The 14,755-nt window shown below is 34.8% G+C and overlaps 1 protein-coding gene across 12 annotated transcripts in view; it reads left to right on the top strand.

The window, feature by feature from the left end:
* Positions 1 to 14,755, top strand: part of TENM4 (teneurin transmembrane protein 4) — a 1,582,078-nt gene that overhangs the window by 201,105 nt on the left and 1,366,218 nt on the right. For all 12 annotated transcript variants that reach the window (XM_064644892.1, XM_064644901.1, XM_064644900.1 and 9 more), the window contains exon 2: positions 1,485 to 1,531. The gene's annotated coding sequence lies outside the window, so the exon portion shown is untranslated. The remainder of the gene's footprint in view (positions 1 to 1,484; positions 1,532 to 14,755) is intronic.

The raw sequence follows: 14,755 nt of genomic DNA, 5'->3' as shown, positions 1-14,755 counted from the left end.
TTTCCCCTTTTTTTTAAGGTTAGTACTTCATATTGGATAATGTATGTTTATATATATATATAAACAATATCTATCCATATGTAAATGATTACATACATATAGAATATAAATTAATACATACATATGCATGTAAGGATTTATATGGATTTCTCTGTTTACATGCCAATGTGTTTCAGTGTATGGCATCAAGGGACAAAATCAAGTGGTCTTTATATTCATGGTAGTCCTGTTACACACTGGTAGGGAACAAGTGTTCTGGATTTACTAGGATAGTACTATGTTTTGGATTTGGAATGAGAATAATAATATCACATTGATGTTTTCATTTTTGCTAAGATGTAGTTAAGGACTCTTCAGCTCCTCACTGCACCCCGCCAGCAAGTAGGTTGGGAGTGCACAAGGAGTTGAAAGGTAACATAGCCAGGACAGCTGATCCCTACAGACCCAAGAGATATTCCATACCATATGATGTCATGTTCAACATATAAAGTAGAAAGCTGGCTGGGGGTCACTACTTGGGAACTGGCTGAGCATCGGTCATTGTGCTGTGAACAACTGCATGACAAAAACTTGTTTTGTTTCTTCTTCTTCTTCTTCTTCTTCTTCTTTTCTTCTTCTTCTTCTTCTTCTTCTTCTTTTCTTCTTCTTCTTCTTCTTCTTCTTCTTCTTCTTCTTCTTCTTCTTCTTCTTCTTCTTCTTCTTCTTCTTTCTTCTTCTTCTTCTTCTTCTTCTTCTTCTTCTTCTTCTTCTTCTTCTTCTTCTTCTTCTTCTTTCTTCTTCTTCTTCTTTTCTTCTTCTTCTTCTTCTTCTTTCTTCTTCTTCTTCTTCTTCTTTCTTCTTCTTCTTCTTCTCGTTCTCCTTCCTCCTCTTCCTCCCCTTCCTCCTTTTATACTTTCATTTTCTGTCATAATCAACTGTCCTTATCTTAACCCATGTATTTTACTTTTTTGTTCTGATTCTGTCCTCTATCCCATTGTAGAGTAAGTGAGTGAATGGCTATATGATATTAAACCACAGGTTAAACCACAACAATAAAACCATAAAAGTCTTACTGCATCTAATATAATTTTGTTCAATTTACTTTATAAATAAAAGCCAAAGAGTAGAACTTGATTCAAGACATCTGACTTGCCCCACAAGTCCTATGATTTTAGGAAATTAGTCAATTTTCATTATGATATATCAAGGAAATATAAAAAATCTAATTTTGTGTAGTTTTATAATACTTTATAAAATTATAGCTTATATATAATAAAGGCATCTACAGAAAATATAAGACTACAAAAACATGAATTTCTGCACTAATACTTGCTCTCAGATGCCATTTTGGTGTAAATCTGTGTCATCATAGAGGACTTGGGAAACTGCACTGATGTGCTGGAGGTGACTCAATTGACCTGAGGCATCTGATTCACTAGCACCTCCGACTCCTACCTTGCTGTATAAAGCAACTGAGATGAATCTCTACTTCCTCTTTCCCCCAGGCTCCAATCACTGTTAAGACTGGAATGAAAATATTACTGACAGATTGGTAAGTTCTTTTGTTTTAATATTATAGTTATAATAGTTTAATATTTCCAACTTGTTTTGTTTGAATTTTTGTTTTTCTTGGATTGTTCTTTTAAGGCCATCATAACATGCAGTTTAATTCAAGCATTGATTTGATTCATTGCAATTCCAGCAGAATATTCAATCAGGGTTTCAAAAACAAATCTTTGCCATTGCAAATGGGTGTCCACGCTGGAGGAAAGTGATTTAGCTTTTACCTTCTTCCTTTGCAACATAACTCAGTTTTAAGTCAATTGAACATGTCTCTGAACAAGTTAGAGATGAGGTTGAATAACTTCTCTCAGTGGTGCAGTTCATCCGTCATTCCTAAAACTCATACTCTGTGCTAGCAGAAATATATATGGTGTCAACACCATGGAACATACACAGAATTTCAAATCCAATGTATTTTAGAGATGTTGTCAAGGTGTCAGGGTGTTTTTCAGCATCACGTTTTCTTCCATCCCTGTCAAAGGAAAGCTAGAGTTGTCACTGAGGGATTTAGCCATTTATCTCCATATGATTTTTACTGTATTTTTTTTCTATGTTGATGCAATGAAAAGTAAAATAAAGACTATTGGTTTGATATCTTATTATTTGACAGAAACAATTCTTAAAAAGCCTGGTGATTAATATATGTAATAGTAAATGAGAAACCACACACATGTGAACCAAGTTGTTTCTGCAGGTTAATAAAAAATATTGTGTGTTACCATTCCAGGGTATAAAATTAGTAATTTTAAGATGCTTTTGCACTTATAACTTGAGGTATCTGTCATTTCAGGACTTTAATTCAAAAAACTGAAACATGTTATATAAGGAGAGACTATCAAATCAGCTTGCTTATGGATTCTTAAGAAAATATTTTCATTGAATAGCATTATGGGACTTTGCTGTGAAAAATGTACTGTATAGTAAGTGAATGCCATAGAAACAAAACAGATGCAACATGTTATATAAAAAACCTTAGATCTACTTCTATGTAATTGCCTCAACTGGGGATCATTTTTATTTTAAACTTCTATCATTTTATTCACCTTTTATTCAACTCTTGGTGAAGTGATGGATGAAGCCAGTAAACCAAATCAAAGGAATAAAATTATATGCATGTTAAAAAATAAACTAAGATGAAAAGGAAAGTGATACAGATGGCTCTATTAAAGCACACAGAAATGCCATCAGGAAGATACTAATTTTAAACTATTTTCCTATTAAGTTTAGCATCTTACAAAATAAGATCGCAATCTTAAATTCATTTTGAGAAAGGATTTTTTTATATGAAATTATTGAATAATAACAAGAATGGCTCCTCACTACATATTTTTAAATGTGTAGTCTTTCTGTTTTTCTAAAAGGGAATCATTATGATTGAACTGAATCACATAGCTGAATTGAATTCTTTTTCTTACTTTATGTACAGAGCTAAAGCAGGTAAGCATTTTCTCTTGTGGCAGTCCCAGGTTAGCAGAATCCTATTTTCTATGCTGAGGAAGCAGCTGTAGGAAATGTCACAGTTCATTTTGGGGAAATCACACCACTGACCAGAAATCAAATCAAGCAGTGAATACTATAGTGTTACTGGCTTGCCCTCCGCCTCTCCAGAGTGCACTGTGTTCACCTTCACTTTGTAGGTACTAGATCCTAGTGCAGGTGCAGTACCTTTATATTAGGGAGCTATTCCACTGGAAAAAAACCTTACAAAATTTTCTAGGAAGGAACAGAAAATATTGCCAAAATAAGAACCAGAATAAGAAAGTTCCTTTGAGGAAGTGATGTTTATGTAAGGACACTAAGCCTTAATCTTGTTGAATGACATTTAGGATCTGATTAGGAGGTGTCTAAAACTAGATGCCATAACTTGTGTCCCTTAACAGTTTTTATCCAGCATAATTTAGAAAAATCTGTGGCAGAACATCATCCCAATAGACAACCTCTACCTGTCAAACTCAATTTTATGATCCATTTGTGTTACTAAGCTAGAAAGAACCTAGAAAGGGTCTATGTGTCATATGCTTTGTCATGCATTGTGTTCTCTCAACAAATGTCCACCATGGTCTGAAGAATATCACAAACCACAGGCTGCTCTAATCTAGCAGAATAATAGAAATTATCCTATTTTAGTATGGAAAATAATTCAACTGCATGGAGAAATTTTCTGTGGGGTTTAGTCTCAGCAGTGGAGAACGGCCCTTGATCCACTGCATTAACTGCTGGAGATGTACCCATAGGTATGGACTTAGACAAAGGATCAGATCCTGTTTTTAGCCCTTGCTGTGTCAAATGTTTCTGTTGTAGCTCTACTCAAATGGTTTTAATGGTATAATTTTGTTAAATAATGTTCTAGGTCTCTGCCAATAATTTTTACATAATCAGGTAACCATTTCAGCTTTTATCCCATTAATATTTGTTGAGTTTCTTTATGCTACTGCTCATTTCATTTCTTGAAGTAGAAAAAGGCTATTTCATATAATAAGTTGAGCCTGGATTCATTTCAACTACAATAGAAACCCTAAGTGAGCAGTAAGCTCTTAGCGAGTTTTAGTTACTTAGCTTAGTAGAGAACAATCTCCAGAGGGCAATTCATTTTACTACTGATGTGAATTGTTTACCAGAGTTGTCTCTCCTTCGTCACTGACAGTCAGATAAATAGCATGACTCTGAATACTTCTTACTATTAGAACTGCTCCTAAACATGATGTGACGATCAGCTGTTTTTAAGCACATCAGTATATTCATAAACATTTTCCATTTCTGAGTTTCTGTTTGAACGTTATCAACTTTGCACATCTTTAGGTATTTGTAAGTTCATGTTGGAAGAGAAACTTGTGCATTATCTCAAAATGGATTGACTTTCAAGAATTATATTAGTTTCCTCATTTTTTGTAAAGAGTCAGTGATTGTGTTTTCTTCAAATGGCTTAACTTCTGCAAAGTAATTTTTATTATCATACTGTGGCAATTCACCCCATGTAAGCTGAAAAGAGGAAAATTAAGGTTTTTAGAACATCACTGATAGCTTAAAGTAAAAGAAATATTTGCATATCAAGAAAACACTACAATTTGCAGCTGTTTTTACTGGGAGACAGGAGTTTTATAGCCTTCTGTGATATTTTTCAGAAACAGAGGAAATTACTTTTCTGACTATGTTGAGTTTGAGTATTCCAATATTAACCTTGGATCATCCAAGTCCAGTTTTCTGTTTGTTCTTAGCTTATTTTATCTACTAAAGTATATTTCCATCTCTCACCAATATTTGCCAATCATTTAGGTTTTTGTCACGAGAGTGAAAGCACTAAGCAGTTTTATTTCTAAAAATTCAAAATAATAAAACTTTAGGATAATTAATTCCCAAACAAGTAAACAGAAACTCAGGTAGCCAATTAAAAAAAATTTAGGTGGTCAGGAACTTCTGGAGATCATGTATTCCAAAACTGTACTCAGGTCAAACTATCTTCAAGGACATGTTTGCTTGCTCAATATCTTGTTTAAGTGAGTTTTGCATATCTTCGGGGATGGAGACACTACTCTGACCTGGAAAACCTTTTACAGTGTTTCATAATTCTCATTCTGCACTATTTTTTTCCTCATAGTTAGTTAAAATTTCTGTGGTTAAGCTTGTCAACATTGCCCTTTCCTCTTTCACTGTACATCTCTAGGTGGATTCCGACTCCACCCTTCTTTATAAACACAGTGGATTCTACTCTCATTCTCTATAATTTAGATATTACAGTAGTTATCCTAAACAACTTTGAAACGCTTTTGCCAGGAAAAAGTGCTATTTCTTAAAATAAGATATATATGCAGACATTCTATTTATAAATGGAATGAGGTGATTTTCTGATACATCTGCAAGCACCTGTGAACAGGAGTCGTGGGTGATAAAAACTAGATTAGGAATGCTAGTCAAACATATTATTTCAACCTGATAAAAAAGCAACATTGAAGAAGTATCAAGTCAATATTATGACACACAACTTTCTGATACTCAAGATGACTTTATAAAGCAGTTGTCTATTCTACACAGTACATTCAAGAAGGAAAATAACATTATAAATCAGTAGCAACTCAAGAGAGACAGGTTCAGTGCTGTGTGTGCATTTGTAAATCCATGTTAGCAGAGGAAATAGATTTTATATCCTGCTGCTTCTTTGTTACATCCACAAACACTAGTAAAAAGAAGAGTAGTTATTAGCAGTGTCTGATCTAAAAGTGTCGCTGACAAATGCTGTCTTACTCATGACAAGCAATAGCAAACAAGTCTGTCAATCAATATATATGAAAAAGTACTTACGGTGCAAAGTGAAATAATATATTTAGTAAAAGATACAATATGAATTTCACGTGGTGTACTTATTACACTAATTTTAAAGAAGCAAGGACAGTTGTAGATGCAAAACCCATTTGGATAATATGATGGTCTACTAAAACTTCACAATAATTTTTGGGGCAGAGTTCTCTCTGCCTTTGTAAAGTGGAGGGATTTCTAATATGGGAAAACACCAAGAAATGGACATTGTTACCCTGATGGGAAGGAAGCCATGGGAAAAGTAAGGAGGAGCAGTTCCCTAGGGTAGAAAGAGGAACATGAACAAAGGATGAAAGGAACTAATGTTGCTAATAGGTAAAAATATTATAATATTGTAGATAGCAGCAAGGACTCATGACTTAAATGAACAATTGCAGCCTATTGTGTAAAAGGTATAAAAAGCCTACTGAAATACTTAATAAATGTCTTTGCTTGCACCATCATGTGAAGTTCGTGTCCCTAATCACCATATTTTCTGCTTTTCTAGCTAATCTGAAAAATCTGGGATTTTGAAAGACAACTCTGGTCCCCCTAAATATTGTGAAATCAGAAAATTTCTCTGATGAATATCAGTCTGTGTGATTGAGATTTGTCCAAAATTTATTCTCATTTGAAAAAAGTTGAGTGCCCTGTATGTTTTAAAAATGTCTTCTTTCCTGTAAATAACTTAAAAGGTAACTATAAATAATATTTATAGACTTAGGATATAGTCCAGTAATATTCTATGAAGCAGATAAGTAAACTCTCCTGTTTGCTACACATATATTTAATTTGAAATAGGAATGTAATATTATACTGGGAAGACAATTCAGAGAACATTAAAAATCAAGCTGAAGTTCTATATTCAGAATGCAACATGTATATTATGGTCCAGAGAAGCTAAACAGTTTTTGTCCAGTCTCTTCTGAAGTTGATCAAATTGCCAAGTTTATCTAAATTGCCAGGACAGGACAACCCTTTGCAAGAAATAAATTCCTATACTTGGAAATCTTGCTTGTTTCTTGGGGTGTTTTTGGGGTGAGGAGTTGTTTTTTGTATGACTGTTTGTCTATTGTTTTTTTGTCCCTCAGCAGGTTGTTTAGAAAACCTAAATTAGGAGTATAGAACATTGTATTACAGAAATCCTACTTGAATTTAGGGTCTTAGTATCTCATTGAGTAACAAATTCTCCAGAGGAGAGGAACAGAGGGAACATAAAGACAAAATGACTGGCCTGATATTAATAGGATAAAGACTAGAACATGCTCAAAACTCCTGAGTCCTAATCCCAGCTACTGCTGCCTTTCATGCTGTTTCACTTTCAGTTGCACAACCAGGACTCTTTAATGACTTATGCCTCTCATACTTTGGGGAAGGAGTTGTAAAACAGGCAACAGAGTTAGGAACAATCACAAACTGAAAAAATAAACAGTTTAATATGGATGGACTTTGGATATCCAGCAGAAGGTAGGCTTCCACACAATAAGGTTTTAAATAAAATTTTAAATCATCTGCAAGTCACCATTATGCATGCACTGTTAACAAGTATCCTTTATGATAAGGCACAGTGACACTGCAAGAGGGATGTTGTCTAGGGCACCAACAAGACTTGTGATGCTCATGTAACAAGGTAATTGTGGTGCAGCTCACAGTGTTTGTGACGACAAATCCTAATCTGCTATAATTGTCCTGTGTTATGAAAGAACAAAGCTAAATTGAAATTATAGCCTCACAAGCCATTTTGATGATAAGATTTGTGAGTTTTTTTTTCATAGTGTTCTCTCCATAACTTCTTTCATGTCTGTTTAAAAGAGCCACAAATATGATCCCAGTAATAATCGTTTATATTTTATCTGTGTTTAAAATTGTTTGGTACGTAGTGTTGCACTTCTAATATGGAAATAAATCTGCAAAAGAGATTTTTTCTTTCCTAGTGGCTTATTTTTAAGTCATCATTGTCTAGTGACATAAAATCCCTCATAAACTATAGAAAATTGACTAGTCTCTGGAGAAAAGCATGCCATACTCTAATCCATTTCTAGGGACTCCAAATAGAGGTAACCACATTACCTCAATTTGCCTGGGTAAATCCTCTCTAATTTTAGGGCCTACATTGAGCTTCCTTAAATTCAGAGTGTAGACTGCCTTTACAGGCATTGAAAAAGAGTAATTCAGACCATGTTAGATCCCAGTGCTCTTGTGGAGCAAGATCCTACTGAAGATCACAGAAGTCCTCCAGGCTGTAAGGGAGCTCAGGAGGTCTCTAGCACAATCTTCTCTTCAAAGGTTGATTAAATCTGAATTCAAACTAAGTTGCTTAGAAAGAATCTTGCAAGTGTCCAAGAAGGGAGACAGGACCAAAAGCCTTGTTGAAGACAAAGTAGAGGACAGCTAGGGCTTTCTCCTCAGCCAGAGATCCAGCCATTTTTGTCATAGAAGGCAATCATTGGATCAACTCTGAGTTGTCCTTGACAAATCTATGCTGATTGCTCCTGATCACCTCCTCCTTCACATAAACTGAAATGTATTCCAGAAAGACTCACCTCCATGGCTTTTCCAGGAACTGGGGTGAGGCTGACTAGTTTGTGGTTCCTTATATTGTCTTTTCAACTTCTGTTGAGGTTGGGTGCAGCATTTGCCTTTTTGTAGAAAAAAATAGAATCACAGAATCAGTAAGGTTGGAAAAGACTTTAAAGATCACGAAGTCCAACTCTCAAACTAGTACCACCACCTTCAGCATTAAACCATGTCCTCAATTGCCATCTCTACACATTTTTTGAACAATTACAGGAATGGTGACTCCACCACTTCCCATGGCAATCTGTTGCAATGCTTTATAACCCTTTCTTCAAAAAAACCAAAAAAAGTCTTAATATCTAAGAGTGAGATCTTCCGTCTCTCATCTCATAGAACCATCTCAAGTTAACCTGGTTAGATATTAAATATTTTAATTCTCTCACTCCCCAAAACTTTGCTTTATGGAGGTAAAATACCTAAAATTCTAAGTTCCAGCTTCTACTTTCAGGAATGTGTTTGTTACATATTTTTCAAGCAGAACTTCACCTAAATAGCTATTATTATTATTATTATTATTGTTATTGTTATTGTTATTGTTATTAATGTACTTCAACAAAGTGATCAGGTCACCTTTCAACCTTCTCTTTAGTAAGCTGAATAAGCTATACAAGACCATGAAAGCAAAGGCAAGAAGTTTGAATTTGATGTTTAAATGGCTGTTTTGATGTCTCAGCCTTTTCTTAATTCTATTTCCAATAACTTTCAATATGTATTATTTGTAACATTTTTAATTTTTTTTTAGTTATGCTGACTAAAATAATGTAAGTAGTACCTTAAAATCCTCTTGTTAATGTCTTTGTTTGAAACCAATCTGTCCCTTTCACTGAAATTACAAAGCTAGAAATTTAGAACATTATCTCAGGGTGCATTCAGAAGTGCTTTAATGCAAAAAGAAAAAAAAATTGGTAAGTTCTTGTCTTGTGTATTTGTAATCCTTTAAACAGACTCACACTGAAAAGAGAAAATCTGCCCTACAGATAAGGGGTTGATGACTGGGATTAAAACAGAAAAATTCTTACATTGGTCATTTGCAACACTCTTCAGTCAAATTAATGATTTAAAGGATCTTACAGGAAGAAAATTTAATGCAAGATTTTATCAGAGGTAAAAAGCATCACTTTAGGGAGTAAAAATTACAGACTGGTAACAGAACTAATTTATCACCTGTTACTGTTACATGATAAAAGGATTAATAATTACAATAACAATATCATAATGCATAAAGACAAGTATAAGCTGTAAATAACAAATATGTTTCAGTGAGTTGGGAATGTAGATGGAGTTATTCAACAGACAGTAGCAAAATACAGTATCTCAGTATACAGGACTTCAGGGTAGAAACTCACAGACAGAAATGGTTGTAAGGAAACAGAGACTGGGAAGACCTTTTTGATAAAAGTTTATAAACTGTTCATTTGTTAAAAAGACTAGACAAACACATTGTTAAAAAATGTTTGTGGGAAACTTTTAAAAATCTGTATTATAGCTGGCTATGATAACTGGCTGATATTCAATATATTATCTAATACAGTCAAGCATCTTTAATGATACTACATAGCCCTTGCAGGGGACAATCAGCATGTGACTTCTCTTAGAAGCTCATGGGGACTTTGGCAGAGACTCATCTCAACAGAAGATTAAACCCATTTGCTATAACACTTAAATTATCATGAAGTATTAGTGCCCATGAATATTACCGAGTCATTCAGTGTGCTTATGCTAGATTAGAAACAAAATCAATACTCTTTTCTCTCAACCACTTCCTTTATATTAAAAAAAAAAATAAAAAGTGTTATATGACATGGCCAGAAATACCAGGTGGAAATCCAGTGCCCAGTGAAGCTGATAGAATGGGTTGTCTGTCATGGTGGTCAGATCTGGTTCTAGTTCCAGTGGCTATATGCCACTGGATATTTAGGTCTGATTGCAGATACATAGTATATGCCTCACTAATTACTTAAATACACAAGTTGGTTTGTGTTTCGTTATGCTTCCATTGTACAAGATGAGTGGTGATGAACCACTGCAAAAGGCTGCTGGGAGAGATTAATGCCCTTTGCAGCATCTGCTGATATCTGAGTTGACTTTGACCACCAAATTTCTGTAAGAAGTCAGAAACAACCAGAAACCTAAGTAATTTTGGTGGGGAGACCTTTGAGACCAAGACTGTTTTATTGCATCCCATTTCAAGAAAACAGTAGGATGTAATGTTACAGCTAAATGTAAAGCACACTGTGCAATATGCCATGGCATACCTTGTGTGTCAATTGTTTCCTCCTTTGGGAAGCAGAACAAAAAAAAAAGGAAGTGTTTCATGTGTCATCTGTTTAACGTGATCCTATGCTTGTTGTATATATCAACCAACCATATAACCAGTCCATGTATGGACTGAAGAGATAACTCTTTTCCAGTGTTCATTTGACTGTGCATTAAAAAGAAGCCTCCACAGCCTTCCTTTAACAAAGTATTTTCTTGAAATAAGTTGCATACCTCTGGATTTTTTGCCCATTTACTTTGGCCCCTGAATTCATGCCTCTAAATATGTATCAGTAAGGCAATCTTCTTCCACCGGAGTGTGTTTCACCTTGCTAGACTAACAACTGAAATATGATTAATCACTTTTCCCTCAGGGTCATTTATTATAAATGGCTCATGTGGTTACTACACAGAGCATCCTTCTAAGGTGGTCTGATAAAGTGAAGGCTTTTACAAATTGGATTCTTGCTTGGCTGGTGCCTACTGCTATTACCTGTGAAATTGCATGGCTGATTGTTGTAGACTAATATTTTGAGACACTGTTCTAATATCTCAAAAAAAACCCCATCAACAACCAAGACTCACCAAAAATCCAAAACAAAGAAAAAATCCTTCCAAAATCCTCAGCAACCAGAAGATTCTGTACTATCAGCCAGTCTCAAAACAACCTACCTATCCATTGCATTTTAGATTTGCAAAAGATAAGATGAAATAAACAAAAAATTGATGCTATGTAAAGTCACTGTAAAGGTTCTGGTTTTTTGTAGTGTCGCTTAAAAACATTTTCTAATACAGAACACTAATTTTAGTAACATTACTGTCAAAGGAAAATATCCTTTTTTATGGACAAACAAGCAGATGAAATTGCACTTCTGTCTGCAAGACATCTCAATAGACATGAAACATGCATGCCTGCAAAAATAGTCTATTTTAACCAAGTTCAAATTCCTCTCAACTTCAAAGAAGTTGCCTTTGAATCTGATGGAAGTGACGTGTCCATTATGATTAGATAAATTTTGAGAATCACTACAGTAAACATCTACATTTTTCTGAATATTTTTTGCAACCACTTTTGCTTTTGAATCATTATCTTCTCAAATTTAAATTTTCTCAGTCATTAAAAAACTGTTTTATTCAAATATGCTGAAGGGCACTTTCATAGAAACAATTGGCAGTGGTGCATCAAGCTGGACTGTGGTAAACTGTTAAAATGAAAAATTTTGGAAAAGTTTTTTCTATATAGTCTCCTTATGGACACACTGCTGTAACTGTTTGAAATGTTTCTTCAGGATACCAGATCCCTCGAAGTTTGAATCTTTGTTTTTGAAGCAGTAACTAAAACACAAGTGCCAATGCCTGTGGTCTTCTTTTTGAAGTAAAGCACTTTTTGATTGAATGGAATGAAAACAAAATCAATGCTTGGGAAAAAGTGCAAAAATATTAAAGCTACATTTCTAAAAGTCACTAATATTTGTATTCCCAACACAAAAATTTTTACATAAATAATTAGTTTCCCCTGCTGTTTTAACTGTAAACTTGAAATATATTAATTAGAATAAATTAAAAGCAAAATGTGTATGCCTTCAGTTTGTTATGACCTTATACTGACTTTCATTACATTTCTAAATACATCCTTATTATAGCATTTAAAGTTCTTTAGTAGTAACAAGCAGAAACATTCATGCCATTAATGTTGTTAAAATTGAGTAAAGGTACATGGCAAATATATCACATCATATTGTGTATTTAATAACCTGATTTTAACTCTTACTTTGAAATAGAATGTCAAATTATGGTGGATTCATGGGCATGCTGAACCACAGGCACTTTAAATAACTCTTAGGAGCTGACTTGCTGTGAGAGGCAGTGGTGCAAATAAAGGATTATGTTGAATAATACAAAAGCGAAGTCGGTCTGCGCAGAGCAGTGGTGTCTCTACTAATTACCCAATGTAACGTGAAATAAGTACATTCCAAAACTGTTTGTAGTGAAACTGAGAAATATGTAAAAATTTTACTCAGTGTGAAAAAAAGAAGGATTAAAAAAATATCCCACTGATTTCAGATCTCCATAGTAGTCTAAAATAGATGAGGCTTCCCCTCAACACAGATTTTCACTTTCCCAAGGACCTACATCAAACACATTGAAGAAAGCAGGCTTCCAAGACCCAAACTGAACTTTAGTATGTTGGTTAGGGTTGCTTTGCAATGCAAAATCAAGCTTCCTTCTGGGTTTTTGGCATCTCTTTTCTTGCAAAAGGGGTATAATTAGAAATCTCTAACTATAAATAAATCATTGTCCCTTGAAAACTCTTCTGCATGAATAGCTTTGTACTTTGTTTACCAACTCTGCTTTTATAGCCTGATTACATCTGTATTTCTGCAAAAAAGAGGTGAGGTCCAAAATGAATGAATTTTCTCTGATTTTTATAATTCCTTAGGATGGTTATTGGAATACATAATTTATGGAAATATGTCATTAATGAAAAAATCAGTCCAAAACCTCCTTTATCACCTTATGCTTCCTAAACTTATCAGTAATTTAAGTGACCATAAGAAGGCATAATGTTCTGGAGAAATCCATCTATTTGAAAACTTTTTATTTGCAACAAAATTTGGGCTGGTAATGTGTAGTTACTTTGCTGAAAATTACCCAAATCATCAGTGATTCTTTCTTTTCAGTATTTTGGCTTTTCTAGAACACTTTAAGAGGTGTTGTTTTAAGGTGCCCTCAAAAGCCCTCCCTTCCCCGGGCTAAACAAGCCCACCTCCTACGGTATCTCCACATGAATGCAAGTACCCCAACCCCATAATTTTGGTGGTTCTTGAATGAACTCACTCTAATTTTTTGGTGTTGTTCCTTCACTAGAGTGCTGTAAAATGTGTGCGTTGTCTTCATGTGGTGTCACAAGTATGAATTATAGGGGGACAATTCCTTCCCTGGGTCTTCTGGATCTTCTCCTGCTCTTGAAGCTCAGGATGCTGTGGCAAAGGTCCCTCACTCCGCACCGTTTGCAGTGAATGAATTCAAGTGGGACAGACTTTTGTCCAGGAAGAACTCTCTTGTAACTTTATTACTCCATACCTGTATAGAGACTTTCTACCTACACCGGGTCAGAGCTCTCCAGCCAGCCAGATATTTCCTTATCTCCCCACATACCACACCCACCCATGTGACTGCTTCCAGCTACAGAGAACAATCATGCTTCAAGCGGCTTTCCAGCTTGACCTTGTGATTCTTTTCACACACACACTAATCTTAGCTCTGGCTTGCTCAGGACCACAATATTTTTGATTTAGTATATTCTTTTTCTTCTTTTATCATCCAGGTGGCTGGTGTCGTCCATCCAGTCACTCCTACAGCATGCTGCTGCACTTTGCTGCCAGGGCACAAGTCAATCCCCAAATGCTAATATTGCAGAATGGTGGGTTTTAAACTCTCACACATGATGGACTTTACGTTTGTCAAGGCAAACATTTAAATATATGAGGGTGGTCAAAGTACTAATGTTTTTTGATTATTACCTTAAATTTGTATTTTGCCATAGTTAAATGTGGTAAAACAGATGGTATAGTGCAGCTTTATCTCATTGTTCCTAATTATTAGCTGCTTAAGTGGAAGATATTGGAAGCAAAAAAAAAAATAGAGCAAAATAACATTTAATGGCAGAAAGGAATTAAAATATTAGAGGAGAAATCAAGACGTAATATAATAGTGTCTTGCAAGAAGATTCTTGGAGTGTCAGACTTCTGTATATCAACACACCAATATACAAAGATTATGAATTTTTTTATTTCACTGTTAAAATATTGCCCAAGATCTTTATAGAAGCACGATGATTTCATTTTTGGGAAAGGAAACCTTAGTAGCCCAGAGGATTTTTACTTAATAGAACGTCTTATTTTATAAGATATATTCCAATGATGCCATATTCTTGTGCAATAATAGATACACTTTGTCAACTGCTTGGGTTAGCTATACTAGAAAATTCCTCATCCTGAATTAAGTACCACAGGTTTCTTAAAGGTGTCCCTCAGGCACGCCTTTACTGCCAGCTCTACCTGGAGTACGGAAGCAAAAAAACAAATTA

The sequence above is a fragment of the Pseudopipra pipra genome, chromosome 2 (assembly GCF_036250125.1).
Source record: "Pseudopipra pipra isolate bDixPip1 chromosome 2, bDixPip1.hap1, whole genome shotgun sequence".
NCBI lineage: Eukaryota > Metazoa > Chordata > Aves > Passeriformes > Pipridae > Pseudopipra > Pseudopipra pipra.
Note: the sequence above shows the minus strand (reverse complement) of the source record. Positions and strands in the feature narration are given on the sequence as shown.